Below are 18598 nucleotides of genomic sequence, written 5' to 3'. Positions count from 1 at the left end.
TCTCCTGCATTACAGGCAAATTCTTTACCATCTGAGCCACCAGGAAAGTCCATGGCCTGGCGGTTGTGGACTCCTGGTCTAAAGCTTGACAACTCCACCCCTGTTAGTAGATGAATTGTCCAAGATTCCAGATAAGGATGGCTGAGGCTGAATCTGCTATGGTTTGGGCTGGGCAGATATGAGAACCAGCAACATTCAGGTCTGTGCCAGAAATCAGCAAGCAAGCAAAAGGTCCAGTCTGCCACCCTGGGATGAAGCAGTCAACACAAATATCAGGAGATCATTAGGAATCATAAAAGGAAAATTTTGAAAACTTCAAGTCCAGAATGACAATCCACAAATAAGACATAGCAAACAGAAAGAAGGAAGATGGGGCTGGCCAGAGTCATGCTTCCAAGGAGGTCCACGGACCACAGTCTCTTTCACCTTGGGCTGCCTGTACCAGCCCTCCATCTCCTGACACTGCAGTGGTAACCTGGACAGATGGCAGTTGAGAAAAGCCAATTTCCCTCTGTGCCTTATTTCCTTCCAGTTAGAGCAGCAGGGTTCAAAAGCACAATATGGATGACCATTACTGAGCTGACATCATTTGGTCATTTTTCAAGTTGATGGGACTTTGAGAGTGGTGCATCATTTATAGGCTCACGAACCGCAGAAAACAGAAAGTGTAATAGAGTAACACCTCCCACTGCATCTTCAAGGCTTCCCAACGTTTCAGAGCATGGGGCACTCTTTATCATCAAAAATACACAAAGAACCTTATCCTCCAAAATGGTAGTCATTATACCCTGTATCTATTGTTTGAGGAAATAGGAAACAACTACTATGAATAAAGCAATTCTTTAAAATCTGCATTTCATGAATGTCAAAAGTCACAGTGATTAGAAAATTGGTAATACATAGATGGGCAAGATGTGTTACCTATTTGGTTGTAAGACAAGGCTTTTCTGAATGGTAATTTTCAAATATATGGTATTATACTGCATTGCAACAACAATCTAGATGATCCCCATATTATAGAAGGAAAAATTGAGGCACAGAGAAATCAAATAAGTTGACAAAGGCCACTTGGTGGAACTTTGGTGATATCCATAGTTCTTTCAAAACTGCCAAAAGGGCACTAAGTGTGGTGTGTCAGACTCTTCCCTGGCCGTACACGCAGAAGACAAGCGAACTTGAACTGCCCAAAACAATATTGTCTGGATTTAAAACAGAAAACGGTCAGTTTCTTAAAAGGAAAGTATTCCCAAGCCTCCCTGTCCACATTTCCCCCCGCCGAAGCCACGGTGGCCGCCCACTGCTGACCTGGCTACCCTCCCTCTCTCTCTACACGTCTGTACAGTTCAGAATCCTGTCCATCTGCTCCAGTGGGAATGACCTGGAGATTAGCCAACGTGGCCTGGGTCTCTCTACACCCTGAACATCCAGCACAGAGCAGCAGTTCAGTAAATGTTCCTTGACTGTGGAGTGAATGAATCCGAGAGGCCAAGTCAGGATAGAACGTCCATGGACCGGAACAAAAACTCAGAATAAATCCAAGTCACTAAGCCACTAATTCAAGTGCTAAGGCCCTGCACTTTGCTCAGATGGGAACTGGGAAACCCCACAGAATCCGGACCCTGGACCTGTCACTCAATGACGACCTGTCAGTTGACAGTAAGATAACGAAAACCTGATCTCGTGGTCGTCAAAAACCAGCGGGTGTCGTTCTGAATACACCAGCATCATGAATCTTTAAAAAATGACTTGCAGACTCACTATACTACCAGGCTGTGCATACCAAATGCCAAACAATAAATTACAAAGTGGAGTGGGGAGTATCAGACAAATGGGTGTTTTGAGTACCATAGAGAAAAAAATTTCTCCAGCCACAGCCATCTGTGTATTGAGACACAACAAACCACTCTGTGCTTTCATTCTGAGCAGAGAGCACTGATCAATTGCCAGGTTGTCAAGCTCTTTAAAGTCTGTTTTTAAACTCAAAGGCCTGACATTCCAGAGCGTAAGTGTTGTGGCTTTGCCTATGGTGTTTGCAGTGTGGCAATTCCAGACGTGTCAGCAATTCCCCACCAAAGGGAGAACTGAAAGCATGTCTTTCGAGCCAGAGGATTCCACATCCACATGCTTGCCTTGGCGTCTACCTTCCTCTGGAAGGCTTGAGGGAGGTGATGTGACACCGTGTCTTGTTTATGAACTTACCGCAGCAGCACCCCGGCCTGGACCCTGGGGAAACTCGGCCGCCTGCTTCACTGTCTTCATCAGTCTCTCATCCACTGGGAGCTGAGTGCTGGGCAGTAAAAGCGAAAGTGTTGTCACTCAGTCACGTCCGACTCTTTGCAACCCCATGTACCATAACCGCCAGGTTCCACTGTCCATGGAATTCTCTGGGCAGGAACACTGGAGTGGGTAGCCATCCCTTTTTCCAGGGGATCTTTCTGACCCAGGGGTCGAACCAGGGTCTCCCACATTGCAGGCAGATTCTTTACTTTCTGAGCCACCAGGGAAGTCCCGAATGCTGGGCAGAGATGAGCCAAGGTTCTCTCTTTTGGTGAGGTGTCATGAGGGAAGGGGCTCTCCTGGGGAAGATCAAGGAGATCATCCCGGGGATTAAACTTAAAATGTATTATCCAGTGTGGGACTTCTTCCCTCTGTCTGTAAAGCTTCTCTGCTTTCTCTCTACGAGATACACAAACCCAAGTGACTGCAACTTTCTAGAACTATGGCAGCCAGTTGTCTGGATAATAAGAATAGCTGACACGATTTGAGCACTTACCAGCTGCTGAATTCCTTCCACGCTCTCCCAGCTTGCAGCCAGCACAGAAGTGGAGCCCGCACCAGGGAGCACAAGAGCAGGGCCTGAACGGGAGGAGGAGACGCTGATGTGTGGGAACCAGTCCAGGAGGCATCCCAGAGATGAGCGGCAGCGGCAGGGCCCCAGCCCTCCCACTTTTTCCCATTCAACCCTCCAGCCACACTCAGAGCAGCTCAGAACAACCCGGATCATTCCGGCTGTGACCTTTGTGTTGTTCACTGTTTGCTACCTTGATAGTCAGGCTCCACTCTGTCCTTCAGCGTCTGGGAGGCTTCATTCTCTGCTGCCCTAGGCTGCCTCGATTTGTTCTTTCTCTGTGCCTCCAAAGCCCCTCAGAGAGGCAGAACAGAGTCAACATGCAGTCCGCTGCCGCCTCACAAGGGTGCGAGCCCCTTGAAGGTGTGTGCATGCGTGCGTGTGCGCTCCATTGCTTCAGTTGTGTCCAACTCTTGGTGACCCCTTTGGACTGTAGCCCACCAGACTCCTCTGTTCATGGGATTCTCCAGGTAAGAATACTGGAGTGGATTGCCATACCCTCCTCCAGAGGATCTTCCCGACCCAAGGATCAAAATCAAGTCTCCTGTGTCTCCTGCATCGGCAGGCGGGTTCTTTACCCACTGAACCACTTGGGAAGCTCTCTTGAAGGTAGGGACCAGGAATAAGTCATCATTGGTCCCTGACTTGGCACAAAATAGACACTCAGTAAATACTAGTTGAAGGGGACTCCCCTGGTGGTTAAGACTTCACCTTCCAATGCATGGGGAGTGGGTTCAATCCATGGTTGGGGAGCTAAGACCACTGGTGGATCCAGTGTGAGTTCAGAGGGTTTTATCTACTCAAACCTATCCACTCATTAGGGCTTCCTTGGTGACTCAGTGGCCAAGAATCTGCCTGCCAACGCAGGAGACGAAGATTTGATCCCTGGGTCAGGAAGATCCCCAGGAGAAGGAAATGGAAACCCACTCCACTATTCTTGCCTGGGAAATCCCACGGACAGAGCAGCCTGGTGGTCTACAGTCCCTGGGGTCGCAAAGAGTCGGATCCAACTAAGTGACTAACACAGTTGAAGGCCTAGAAAACTAATGGTATAGTACACAGCTTCATTATTATTTTAGATACAAGAAAAAGGTCCTCTGACATTCTATAGACTCCAAAGCATTCCATAATTATATGCTAATAAAATATAATCTAATGAAACAACGCTATATCAAAGACTTCATTTTTTTTTTCACTCCCTTCCTTTTCAGGGTATGAAGAGATACAACTCAAGAACTTCTTAAGAAATCAATTTGCTCCTTGGTATCCCTTTTCTTACCCTTGCTACCATCCTGAAAGTAAAAGTGAAAGTGTTAGTTGCTCAGTCATGTCTGACTCTTTGAACCAAGCTTGCTCCTCTGATCTTGGAATTCTCCAGGCTAGAATACTGGAGTGGGTAGTCATTCCCTTCTCCAGGGGATCGTCCTGACCCAGAGATCAAACCTGGGTTTCCTGCATCTGAGCCACTAGGGCTGCCCATTACCATCCTAGTCTTGGGCTATTTGTCCACATAAATCGCTTTGAAAATTTAAAAATTCACTGAAATAGGCTAACAGCAAGTAACCAGCTAATGATTTATAACAGCCATTTTTAAAATAACCCATTTTTGAGCTGGTTGTAGCTCAGGCCTTGTTGGGTTTCCCAGTTGTTTGAGAAGGCAAACAACATAGTCACAGCCTCTATAATTATTCCCAAATGCAATTACATTTCCAACAGGAAATCCTTTTCTAGAAGTCATCCCCAGCCCAAGCAGCTGGACCATTAAGCTTGTGGAACACTGGGTGAAAAGGTCAAAGCCTCCTTTCCATCCTAGTGGTGACTCCAAAGTAGAACAGTCCTCTAAAATGTCAATAGTAGTAGAATTAGAGTTGAGATTTTCTTATATTTTTCTGTTTCCCTTTCAGCATAATGAGGATTTACTATTCTGAACATAGATGTGATTATACACTATACTATAGACATAATATTCATGAGTATATCATGTGTGTGCCAAGTCACTTCAGTCATGTCTGACTCTTTGTGACCCTATGGACCATAGCCTGCCAGGCTCCTCTGCCCATGGGATTCTCCAGGCAAGAATACTGGAGTGGGTTTCCATGCCTTATTCCAGGGTATCTTCCTGACCCAGGGATCGAACCCAAGCCTCTTACATCTCCTGCATTGAAAGCTGGATTTTTTACCACTAGCACCACCAGGTAGGCCTCAAGTATATCATAGATACAGGTAGATCTAACGATACGATTGTAAAGAATCTGCCTGCAATGCAAGAGACCTGGGTTTGATCGCTGGGTCAGGAAGATCCCCTAGAGAAGGGAATGGCTACCCACTCCAGTGTTCTTGCCTGGAGAATTCCAGGACAGAGGAGCCTGGTCTATGGGGTCGCAAAGAGTTGGACATGACTAAGTGACTAACACTTTCACTTTTCACTGTACTGTGGATTATACAATTTTATAATTACAGACAAAATTTTGTAAACGGAGGACAAATTCAGTTTAAAAGCAAAGAAGCAGGACTGAACAATCTTTACATGTAAGTCAGAAAGACAAACCAGAGTAGGAGCATAAGATGAATCCAGGATTGAATCGAAATCAAACAGACATGCCTCAGAGACCATGCATGTGTTCTGCATGGAACACATGTGTAGCTCTAAGGCTTCCAGCAGCCAATGGTGTAAAGAGATATCTGGGCAATTCCCCAGGTCTGACCTCACACAGGAACAGACCAATTAGAAAAGGGCCAGCATTTCCACACTCTGGGCCCAATGGAAATATTTCATCAAGGTCTTTTATGAAGGCTAGTTCTGCTAGTGGTGAGGTGAATTTTTCTGTTGGCCTGAGCTGACCAGCCAGGTTTCCCAGACAGCTCATCATTACCCCCTTGGGTTTGCCAAGTCACAAATACACATCCCCCAGGGTAGAGACACCCCAGGTCCACCCTCTTCATCATTTGTCATCCACCCCATCCTCTTGTGGTCCTTCTGCTGACAATTTGTCCTCCTCTAGTTCCTTTTCTGCCCCTTCCAGTTCAACCCAGCATTTCGCTGCCTTCCCAGTTCTAGACTTGCTCCTCAGACTCAGTTGAGCCTTTTCAGTTCCTGGTGGCAAAAAGCTTCTGCAAACTGGTCAGTCAATCTTCAAAGTTCCTGTGCCTGTTGGGGAAGGAGAGGGTGGGATGAACTGAGAGAGTCGCATTGATATATAGGGCTTCCCTGGTGGCTCAGAGGTAAAGAATCTGCCTGCAATGCAGGAGACACAGGAGACATGGGTTTGATGCCTAGGTCAGGAAGATCCCCTGGAGAAGGAAATGGCAACCCACTCCAGTGTTCTTGTCCAGAAAATCACAAGCTCAGAGGAGCCTGGCAGGCTACAGTCCATAAGGGTTGCAAAGAGACAGGACTGCGCACACACACACATATTGACATACATACACTACTGTGTTTAAAATAGCTAGTGGGAAGCTGCTTATAACACAAGGAACTCAGCTCGGTACTCTGAGATGACCGAGAGGAGTGGGATGAGGCAAGGGAGGGAGGCTCAACAGGAAGGGATGTATGTATACAAATAGCTGATTCACTTTGTTGTTCTGCAGAAACTATCACAACATTGTAAAGCAATTATACTCCAATTTTTTAAAATGTCTGTATGCCCGTTTATGGCGTGGGTCTGGTCCCCCTCCCATTGCCTTCCTGCCCTTCACATCAGTCACCCTCAGGTGAAGTCAGAGAAAATAAACAGTTGCTGCCCCACATGCTCAGACGGTGATCTAGAGCAGCGCTCCTCAAAGCTGGCACCTCAATCAGTGCTGGTCCACTTGACCCACCAAGAGAGACGAGCAGAAGCCAACAGCAAGCTCGCCAGAGCTTTGATGGCATTGCCAGGACAGCCAGCCATGGGAGCACTGAATTTGCTCCTTGTGCAAGGTATAGACTAGCTCAGGTGTGGCTGCCTCAAGGTAACTCACACGCCGGCTAAGCAGCTGCCTACCAGTCATATGCTGGAGGATCACTTATCAGTTCCCGATGGAGTGGGCATCTTTAGAAAGGTCTTTCCCCAATTTGGTTTGGAAGTACAGTCTGGAGCCTTGCAACTGGTCTCTTGTCTGAGCATAATAGCACCGCCAGGAATTGAGTTCTTACTACTTTCCAGACACTGTGTGAGACAAATTGCCAGTGTTTTTCCATGTAATCACACCCTCCCCAGGAGGTAAGTACTACTACCATAGTCCCCATTTCACGGCTAACACAACAGAGTCCCTGGGTAGTTCTGCATCTTCCTCTAGGTCTTGTTATGCAGATGGCAGAGGTAAATGTGCCAAATCTGCTTGACTCTAAAGCCCATGCATTTACTATTGCCCTCCACAGAGTAGCAGGATGAGGTCTGCAGGACTTAAGGAATCGGCAGGAAACCGCAGGCTGTTTGTCCTTAATGAGGAAGAAGTAATAGGTAGCTTCTTCCCCTGCCTTCCCTACCTCAGTTCTTTACACTTAGAGCTTGTTATTCCTGATTTTAAAACAATTGTTCCCATGGCAACACCCTGGCAGCTTCTCTTAGCAACCACAGCCATCTTTCACCATTTTCACAAAGTTGGTTCAAATACAAAATCGCTTTTTGAAAGTTTTCAGAAGCAAAAACCAAAGTGACCAGTTGACCGGAGCTTGACTTTTTATACATCTTAAAATCAAATGGCAAGTTTTATACATCTTAGGGAAACAACTTGGAGTGGTTTTTCAAAACAGGGTGAAAAGGGAAACACCCAGGTTTGCAGGTCAGGATAGTGTTTGAAACCTAAACAATAATATGCAAACTCTCAGATGTGACATTTTCCTCTAGCTGACAAAAGTTTCACAGACTGAGAGTATTTAAGGTTTACAGTTTTTTTTTAATTAATTTTTTACCGGAGTACAGTTGCTTTACAATGTTGCGTTAATTTCTCAGTTCAGTTCAGTTCAGTCGCTCAGTCGTGTCCGACTCTTTGCGACCCCATGAATTGCAGCATGCCAGGCCTCCCTGTCCATCACCAACTCTCAGAGTTTACTCAAACTCATGCCCATCAAGCTGGTGATGCCATCCAGTCATCTCATCCTCTGTCTTCCCCTTCTCCTCCTGCCCCCAATCCCTCCCAGCATCAGGGTCTTTTCCAATGAGTCAACTCTTCGCATGAGGTGGCCAAAGTACTGCAGTTTCAGCTTCAGCATCAGTCCTTCCAATGAACACCCGGGACTGATCTCCTTTAGGATGGACTGGTTGGATCTCCTTGAAGTCCAAGGGACTCTCAAGAGTCTTCTCCAACACCACAGTTCAAAAGCATTAATTTTTCAGTGCTCAGCTTTCTTCACAGTCCAACTCTCACATCCATACATGACCACTGGAAAAACCATAGCCTTGACCAGATGGACCTTTGTTGGCAAAGTAATGTCTCTGCTTTTTAATATGCTATCTAGGTTGGTCATAACTCCTTCCAAGGAGTAAGCGTCTTTTAATTTCATGGCTGCAGTCACCATCTGCAGTGATTCTGGAGCCCCAAAAAATAAAGTCTGACACTGTTTCCACTGTCTCCCAATCTATTTCCCATGAGGTGATGGGACCAGAGGCCATGATCTTAGTTTTCTGAAGGTTAAGCTTTAAGCCAACTTTTTCACTCTCCTCTTTCACTTTCATCAAGAGGCTTTTTAGTTCCTCTTCACTTTCTGCCATAAGGGTGGTGTCATCTGCATATCTGAGGTTATTGATGTTTCTCCCGGCAATCTTGATTCCAGCTTATGCTTCTTCCAGCCCAGCGTTTCTCATGATGTATTCTGCATATAAGTCAAATAAGCAGGGTGACAATATACAGCCTTGACGTACTCCTTTTCCAGTCTGTTGGTCCATGTTCAGTTCTAACTGTTGCTTCCTGACCTGCATACAGGTTTCTCAAGAGGCAGGTCAGGTGGTCTGGTATGCCCATCTCTTCCAGAATTTTCCATGGTTTATTGTGATCCACACAGTCGAAAGCTTTGGCGTAGTCAATAAAGCAGAAATAGATGTTTTTCTGGAACTCTCTTGCTTTTTCGATGATCCAGCGGATATTGGCAATTTGATCTCTGGTTCCTCTGCCTTTTCTAAAACCAGCTTGAACATCAGGAAGTTCACGGTTCACGTATTGCTGAAGCCTGGCTTGGAGAATTTTGAGCATTACTTTACAAGCGTGTGAGATGAGTGCAATTGTGCGGTACTTTGAGCATTCTTTGGGATTGCCTTTCTTAGGGATTGGAATGAAAACTGACCTTTTCCAGTCCTGTGGCCACTGCTGAGTTTTCCAAATTTGCTGGCATATTGAGTGCAGCACTTTCACAGCATCATCTTTCAGGATTTGAAATAGCTCAACTGGAATTCCATCACATCCATTCTAGAGCAAAATGAATCAGCTATACGTATACACATGTCCCCCCTTCCTTGGACTCCCTTCCTCTTAGGGCACCACAGAGCACTGTGTAGAGCTTGTGCTATAGAGCAGGTTCACATCAGTTATCTATTTTATAAATAGAATCAATCACGTGTATATGTCAATCCCCATACCCTAATTCATCTCACCCCTCTTCCTATCCCCATGGTGGGCATACACTTGTTCTCTATGTCTGTCTCTATTTCTGTTTTGCAAATAAGATCATCTATACCAAATTTCTAGATTTCATACATGCGTTACTATACAATAGTTGTTTTGTTCTTTCTAACTTCCCTATGTATGACGGTCTCTAGGTCCACCCACGTCTCTACAAATGACCCAATTTCATTCCCTTTTTATGACTGAGTAATATTCCATTGTATATATGTACCACCTCTTCTTTACTCATTTCTCTGTGGATGCATATTAAGTTGCTTCCGCATCCTGGCTATTGTAAATAGTGCTCCAATGAACATTGGGGGTGCATGTGTCTTTTTGAAATTATGGCTTTCTTCAGGTATATGCCCAGTAGGGGGATTGCTGCATCATATGGCAATTCCATTTTTGGTTTTTTAAGGAATCTGTATTAGTTCTCCAGTGCCACTATGACAATTTGTTGCCAATTTAGTGGTTAAAAAAACCCCACAAATTTAACATCTTACAAGTCCGTAGATCAGACGTCTGGCATGGAACTCACCAGGCTGAGATCAAGGTGCAGGCAGGGTGCATTGCTTTCTAGAAGCTCTAAGAGAGAATCCCTTGCCTTGCCTTTTTAAGCTTCTAAACCTGCCTACTTGCCTTATATCATGGCTACCTTCCTCCTCCTTCAAAGCCAGCAACATTGAGCTGAGTCCTTCTCAGGCTGCCATCTCTCTGACAGTTCTGCCAATTCCCTCTTCCCCTTGCAAAGACCCTGTGATTACATCCATCCCTCGGATAATCCAGGCTAATCCCTCTATTTTAAGGTCATCTGATGGACAGGCTTCATTCCCTCTGCATCCTTAATTCCTCTTTGCCGTGGCACCTAACCCAGCCACAGGATCCAGACATTAGGAGGAGGACGTCTTAGAGTTGCTATTTTTCTCTCTACCACAGTGGATACTGCAGCCTACATAGCATTTCCTGATGAGTGAGAGAGGGTGGCACAATGGTGGGCTAACGCGTGGCATCTCCTCACCTGCAGCCACCATGCATCTCTTTGGCCTCTTCCTCTTGTGTGTTCTGGCTATCAGCTAAAGCATGTACTTAAAATAACAAGTGGCCAACAGTCTTTTCTCCAGTCTTTACCCCACATAGCAATGGTCAGTGCTGAGCAAAAGGTCTGTGGAGCAAGACTAAGCCCCTTAAGCATTTGTTACCTGGACATGGGGCCATGACCAGGTTGCCCACTAGGGCAGGACAAGCTGGCAGCAGGCAGCTCGGGCTCAAGCTGCTGACATTGGCAGCTGACCGTGATGGAGGTTGGAGAAAGGGCTGACTCCACGAGGTGCAAACCTTCCCTGAAACACGGCAACAATTATCCCGTGAAGACATTTATGTAGTAGGACAGAAAACAAATCCCCATTGTGAACAATACAAACAAACCGAAAGCTGTAATTCCCCAGGGACAAACGGCTTCCAGGGTGGCTGAAGAATGCACAAGAAAGTCATCCAGTCCTGTGTCCAGTTCTGTGCTGACACCTTGGAGGGAAGTGATGGGGGCCAGGGTCCTCAGGAGTCTCCCTTCCCAGCTCAGGAGGGGAGATACAGATTCCAGCAAAGCTAATCTACAATGGCAAACATGCTATGCAAAGGGTCAAAGAGTTGTGAGCTGCTTTTTAAAGAGTCAGAGGAGTTAGGAAGAGATGGAGTCCCTGTGACCTGGGGAGAGGGCAGTGAGGGGTCGGTCAACAGGGGTGAGGAAGCAGCAAATGGTCGGCGGGGAGTAGGGCTCTGTCTCTGCCAGCTGCATGCTCTGGCAACTGACTTGACCCCAAGTGACTCAGTTTCCCTGCCTGTGGAAAGGCAGTGATATTAGAACTCTTGGGTTTACCTGTTGAAACAAGACCCCATGCACAACGCTGGGAACATAGTAGATAAGCTATGCATTGGTTTTCATTTTTGGGCTTCTTTTTTTTTTAAGATTTTTTGATGTGGACCATTTTTAAAGTCTTATGGAATTTCTTAGAATACTGCTTCCATTTTACGTCTTGATTTTTTGGCCCTGAGGGTCTTAGCTCCCCAACCAGGGATCGAACCGGCACCCCCTGCATTGGAAGGCGAACTCTTAACCACTGGACCACCAAGGAAGTCCCTATGTTTTGTGGTACGAACACATAGCATAAGATCTACTCTCTTAACAGACTGACAGTGGGGGTTTAGTCGCTAAGTCGTGTGACCCCAGGGACTGTAGCCTGCCAGCCTCCTCTGTCTGCGGGATTCTCAGGCAAGGATACTGGAGTGGGTTGCCATTTCCTTCTCCGCTCAACAGATTAGTAAGTGTCGGATCCAGGACTGCTATCTGTGGGCCCAGTGTTGTACGGCAGATCCCTGGAGCTCACACGACTTGCATGACTGACTTGCATGCACCCTGACTGGGGAGTCTCTACTCAGCGTGCTGGCCCCTGGGCTGCAGCTGTGATTGCTGAGGACACTTAAGGCTTCCTAGAAAGACGGCGGGAATGAGGCTTGGCTAACCAGTGAGCAAAGAAAGCAGCAACCACAAAGGTGAGGCAGTGAGAACCAATCAGAACAGGAAGAGCCTGCTTTTCCTGCTCTGCTCACATTAGGGATGGAGCCTCTTTTCAGCAAAGAGGTCAGGATCAAGTTGCAAAGTGGTCTGGCTACTGCTGTTGCTGCTGCTTAGACGTTCTGTCGTGTCTGACTCTCTGCTGCCCCAGGGACTGTAGCCCGCCAGGCTCCTCAGTCCATGGGATTCTCCAGGCAAGCATACTGGAGTGGGTTGCATTTCCTACTCCAGGGGATCTTCCAGACCCAGGGATCGAACCCCTGTCTCCTGTGTCTCCTACCTAAAATAGCCCCTAGAAAGTCCCCATGTGAGAGACATCAAAAGAGAGACACTAGGCCATCTGCAGTTTGCACAGTGGGGGATATTCTAGAATGCATGGTTTTCTAGAAAAAGTCAGACACTGAGCCCATTTCCTCACCCACAAGGTAAGGATGGCAGTCACCTTCCTCAAAGGGCAGGAGTGAGGATTAAATGTGGAAATGTCACATACCTGGGGCTGACTCATGTTGATATGTGGCAGAAACCAACACAATATTGTAAAACAATTATCCTCCAATTAAAAACAAATAAATTTTTAAACGAAAAAAAATTAAATGAGGAAATAAAGTGCTCAGCACAGTGTCCAGAGTGTAGTATGTGCTCTAAAGTATTAATTATTATTATTCCAAAGGGTGTGTAATCATCTTTTTTAGTAGTTTTCAAACGTGTTTCTGTTGATTTTAACACTGAAACATTTCCTCTCTCCCACAAGAAGCCTCATGTGGGAGCAGAGGGCAGACCTGGTTGACCTGGGGGGTCAAGGCCCAGAGCCTGCCTTGCTCGCCCGCTCTCTGCCCCAGGGCACCTACCTGCAGAAAGCGTCCCTGTGCTCTCTTGACCTGGGCTGGCCCCGCTGCTCCACTGCGGAGGCCCATAGAGGAGGGTGCCTTGGCCAGGGTCCACCTTAGGGCCTCCCCACCTGGAGCTGAAACTGGTTTCCGTGACCAGTTCATCGCACAATCAGTTCGCTGAGTCAGTTTGATAAAAGTCAGTGCACTTGTCATTCTACCAAATGCTGAGTCATCAGTGACTAATGTCTGAGTTTCCCAAATCATCAAAAATGTGCTCCATCTTTAATGACTTATAAGCTTTAGAGCAATTCATACTGGATCCATGGGTGTTGCTGTGAGGAGCCAGAACTCCTTAGCCAGGTTCCTTCTCATCCTTGGCACAGCCCTTCGGGCTCCCTCTCCCTGGCCCCCAATTCTAACCCCTGTACCACCAGTGGCCTCTCCCCAACCAGGTCCCTGCCCTTTGGAGCTCCAGGTTTCCCCGCCCTTACCCTTGTCATCTTGGCTTACCCTGCCCTGCCCTCTGCTGCTCAAAGCCCCTCTGGGGTCTGCAGCCCAGGGTGAGTTCTCAGCTGACCCCTCTCTCCACCCTCCTCCGGCAAACCCTCTGATCCGTCTCCGGAGCTCCAGTCACTATGGGAAGCTTGGGGACAGACACACCATGAAGAGTTCCTAAAATCTTCTGAAAGCTGATCATCTAAACCTTCCCGGAAATCACCTAAACCCTTTGTTTTAAAAAATCAACCAACAGTTTAAAATAAACACAATTTTAGGAAATTTTGCAAATTCTTTGAATTTGTTATTTGGCAAGTTAACCATATGATGAATTCTCTGCCATTCTATTGTTTTTTGGAAAACTGACCTAAAACTGGAACACAGATTTCTAATCCAATTCACTTTCTTCTAAATAATACTTCTCAGTACTCATTTGTAAACACAATCAGTATGTCTTTATTGGTATGGTTAAATTTGGTTTCTCTTCTCTCTTTATTTTTGGCAACTTGGTTTTTGCAAAATGCATTTTCTCAATTTTTTTCAAACTTGCTTTCTTTTTTAAAATGCAATGTTTTTAAGATGCTAATGGCCTCATTTTAATTTGCACATATTCTTGTTAATAATGAAATCTCCTTAATGTGAGTTAAAACTAAAAGCCTGTCAGAGTAATTCACAAACATTTAAAAACTCTGTGGCAATTCTAGGAGGACTCCCTGTTAATATTCTTAAGGACTTTCAATGGATATACTAAGTGGGCCTTGGTATTAACAGAAATAGCAAACAAATTAAAATTGGACTCTCGGTAACAATTGGGAAATAATGAATACGCACAGCCTTCAGCATGCAACTGAATCTAGTTGTACAAGAGCCTCCTACACTTTAAGAATATCTTTATTGAATAACCATCATGCTAATAAGTATCACTTAAGACTGGTATTGAGTCACCTGACTTCTCTGTATTTCTTTCAGGAATGCACAAGAGAATGACATCAATCAAATTTAAAATAATGCAAACCTCATTTGGTGTTGAGGCTAGCTGCAATCTCTATTTGCAGCATATAGCACATTTTCATGTGAGCAATGTAATTTGCAAGGAATTAAAATTCCAGCCTAAGAGACATCTCAAAATCCATTCTCAGGCCTTGGCGAATATCCCGATGATCCATGAGAAATGTCAGAATGATCCGCCGTTTCCACAGTGGATTACAACTTTGAGAACAGTGCCCACTGCTGCAAGGATAAATCGCTCTTCAGGTTTAATCTCTTTGAAAATTCGGTTTATACTAAAAGAAAAACACTTTGCTATGTATTTGTACATTAAAAAAAACAGGATTTAACATGGAGCTTTAATACATTATCCTGTTTAATCTTCACAACAATCTTTGGTGGTAGGTATTACAATCACCACTCAAAAAGATGAGACACTTGAAGCTCAGAGAGGCTAAATGACATTCCCAAGTTCACCCAGCTAATGAGAAGTAGACAGGCATTAAATTTAAGTCTCCTGGCTCTGAGCCAATAAGTTAAAACAACAAGCATACATTGCTTATCATATACATAGACCCTCCTCTTTTTTTCTTTTCCCCCCACCTTTATTGAGATATAATTGACAAAGACCACAGTGTAAGTTTAAGCTGAATACCACAGTGATTTTATGTATGTGTATATTGCAAAATGATTACCACAGCAAGGTTAGTTACCATGTCCATTGCTCAGACAGCTAGTTTCTGTGTATATGGTGAGAGCTTTAAAAACCTATCCTCTTAGCAACTTTCAAGCTTCTAATTTGATATTGTGCTTGCTCTCTTCAGTCATGTCTGACTCTTTGTGACCCCACTGACTGTAGCCAGTCAGGCTCCCCAGTCCATGGAATTCTCCAGGCAAGAATACCGGCATGCGTTGGCACTCCCTCCTCCAGGGGATCTTCCCGACCCAGGGATCAAATCTACACCTCTTATGTCTCCTGCATTGGCAGACAGGTTCTTTACCATTAGCACCACCTGGGAAGCCATTAGTAGCTATAGTCACCATGCCATGATCTTTATAATTAGAAGTTTGTACCTTCTGACCACTTTCACCTGCTTACATTTTGTCGAGCAGTGGCTTTGCATTACAAGGATGGAACTGGGTAGTTGCAACCGAGATTGTATAGCCCACAAAATGGAAAATACCTGTGATCTAACCCTTTGCAAGAAAAAGTTTACTGATGCCTCTGCTGCAAATAATGGCAAAAATGAAAGTCAACTCATAGCCCTACTGAGAGGAGGGGGGAAAAAATCCCATGGGAATCAGGGACTTGAGTTCCAGTCTCAGGTATGGGACAGGCTCAGCCTTATCATGTTTGTGCTCAGTTCCTTAGTTGTGTACCACTCTTTGCGACCCCAAGGACTGTAGAGCACCAGGCTCTTCTGTCCATGGGAATTTTCTGGCAAGAATACTGGAGTGGGTTGCCATTTCCTCTTCCAGGGGATCCTCCTGACCCAGAGATTAAACCCATGTCTCCTGCATTGGCAGGCAGATTCTTTACCACTGAGCCACCTGGGAAGCCCAGCTTAGTCTCATATATTGGACAAAGCAGTTACCTGTCTGGACTTCAGTTTCCTTATCTGTAAGATAAATTAGACTAAATCATGATTTTTAAACCAAAGCTCTTTCCCTCAATGGTGTCTATAGTAAGCGCTGTGTATATAGCAGACACAAACACATCTATTTGGATAAACAGCTGGGGTTGGAGGCTACAGTCCTAACCTATCACCTCCCCACCTTGCCCATGTGCTCAGAGCTTTGGAGGGTGTCTCACAGTCCCCCACAGCCACAAAAACAAAGGCCACTGAACTAACCACTCTCTGTGTCCCTTCCACAGTCGACGTTCATGATTTGGAATCCACGGCACCTCGTAAAAGTCTCAGATTTAGAACCCTCTGAAACTAAACTTCATCTTTGAGAACTGTCTTCATAACCAAACCACAGCTGAGATAGACTGGATAGGAAATACATACATACATATCTGCCATTTCCCCTACTTAGGCATAGGACAGCCTAGTGTGTATCTTTCTGCTTTCTGGAATGAACTGGCACTCGCTGTGATCTGTCTTGAGCATTTTAGAACACAAAAGCAGAGTGTCAGCCTTGGGGAGCTATACAACGTGAGGGATTGTCACTCCAGTGACAGCACTCCTGGGGACAGTGCTGCTTCAAAAGGCATCAGGCAGGTAATGACACTGCGAATTATTTGTTGCCTGAGCAGGGACTAGTTTGAGCAGCCCACAGGTGCATTGGAACTGCATAAAGAGTGTTTTGGTCCCTAAGTAGGGGGCTTTGGAGAAAGAGAGCGGGTCAGAGGTTCTAAGAGCCCTGAGCTCTGGACGAGAAGGCAGGGCATTGGCACAGCCTTCCCTCTGACGCTCTTCCTCGAACCTGAGTCCAGTTTTCTGGGCCTTCTGGAACTGTGACATGAGTAGGTTGCACCAGATGATAACTGTGGGCCAGGCTCTGTGCATTCATAACTCAGCTAATGCTCACAGACTCTCTACACACATCAGATCTCCATTTCATGACAACGGTAGGAGACTGAGTCTAACTAAGTTAAGTAACTTACCCCAAATTACACAGCTAGTCAGTAGGGCAGCAAGGCTTTAAACTAGCTATAGAAAGCAATTTGTAAAAAGTGGTTCAAGTTTGTATGTGTAACTGAATCACCTTCGTGGACACCTGAGACAAACACAACATTGTAAATCAGCTACTTCAGTGTTGCTGCTGTTTCGTTGCTAAGTCATGTCCCACTCTTTGTGACCCCCATGGACTGTAGCCCGACAGGCTCCTCTGTCCGTTGAATTTCCCAGACAAGACTACTGGAGTGGGTTCCCGTTTCCTTCTCCAGGGGATCTTCCTGAGACAGGGATCAAACCCGCGTCTTGTGCATTGGCAGGTGGATTCTTTCCTGCTGAGCCATCAAGGAAGCCCCTATACTTCAATAAAAACATTTCAATTAAAAAATTTTAACAGCCAAGGTATGGCTGTGAAGTCAAATAGCTTCTCTTTGGATCCTGTTTTTTGCTACTGATGGGTGTGACACTAGTCAGTTTGTCTAAATACTTTGATTTCTTTATCTATAAAATAAGCCTGATGGTGCTACCTGCCTCATAGAATTTAGAGGATGACATGATTTTTACAAGGTATCTGGTAAAGGAATTTCTCTTGTGGTCTAGTGATTAACATTTCACCTTCCAATGCAGGGGGTGAGGTTCAATCCCTACTCGGGGAGATAAGATCCCACATCCCTTGCAGCCAAAAAATTTACATAAAACATAAGCAATAGTGTAACAAATTCAATAAAGACTTTAAAAATGGTTCACATAAACAAAAAACTTAAAAGAACACTTGGTAGATACTGAGTCATAATTACGGTCGCTATTATTTGTTGTTCAGTACCTCGGTTGTGTCCAACTCTTTATCACCCCATGGACAACAGCACACCAGGCTTCCCTGTCCTTCACTGTCTCCCAGTTTGCTCAAACTCATGTCCATTGAGTCAGTAATGCCGTCCTACTATATCATCCTCTGTTGCCCCATTCTCCCCTGGCCCTCAACTTTCCCAGCATCAGGGTTTTTCCCAGTGAGTTGGCTCTTTGCAACAAGTGGCCACACTATTAGAGTTTCAGCTTCAGCATCAGTCCTTCCAATGAATATTCAGGATTGATTTCCTTTAGGATTGACTGGTTTGATCTCCTTGTAGTTCAAGGGACTCTCAAGAGTCTTCCCCAGCACTACAGTTTGAAAGCATGAATTCTTTGGCGCTCAGCCTTCTTTAGGGTCCAACCTTCACATCTGTACATGACTACTGGAAAAACCATAGCTTTGACTAGACGTACTTTTGTCAGCAAAGTGGTATCTTGCTTTTTAATATGCTGTCTAGGTTTGTCATAGCTCTTCTTTCAAGGAGCAAGCATCTATCAATTTCATGGCTACAGTCACCATCCACAGTGATTTTGGAGTCCAAGAAAATAGTCTGCCACTGTTTCCATTGTTTCCCCATCTATTTGTCATGAAGTGATGGAACTGGATGCCATGATCTTAGGTCACTATTACCATCATCTGGCTAATTCCAAAATCCATGTTGCTAACCACCCTGTAAAAATCAAGCTTCCTCCCTATCTCTTTTCCAAGAGGATTCTTATCAATGTCTCTGATGAGCTATATCAGGTCAAGGTCAGTGATTGGTTGATTCTTCTTCCTCATTTCATCCCTAATCTCTCAGTAGCATTTGATGTTGCTGAC

The 18598-nt window shown here is 45.3% G+C and overlaps 1 long non-coding RNA gene across 2 annotated transcripts in view; it reads right to left on the bottom strand.

Annotated features, from left to right (window-relative positions):
* LOC122701694 overlaps nucleotides 1-18598 on the bottom strand; it is a 492322-nt gene that overhangs the window by 341193 nt on the left and 132531 nt on the right. For both annotated transcript variants that reach the window (XR_006343106.1, XR_006343105.1), the window contains exons 2-3: nucleotides 2774-2856; nucleotides 2200-2287 (exon numbers count right to left, since the gene is read on the bottom strand). This is a non-coding gene — a long non-coding RNA (uncharacterized LOC122701694). The remainder of the gene's footprint in view (nucleotides 1-2199; nucleotides 2288-2773; nucleotides 2857-18598) is intronic.

Source organism: Cervus elaphus, chromosome 10 (genome assembly GCF_910594005.1).
Source record: "Cervus elaphus chromosome 10, mCerEla1.1, whole genome shotgun sequence".
Taxonomy (NCBI): Eukaryota; Metazoa; Chordata; class Mammalia; order Artiodactyla; family Cervidae; genus Cervus; species Cervus elaphus.
The sequence above is the reverse complement of the archived record's forward strand: the minus strand, read 5'-3'. Positions and strand labels throughout refer to the sequence as shown.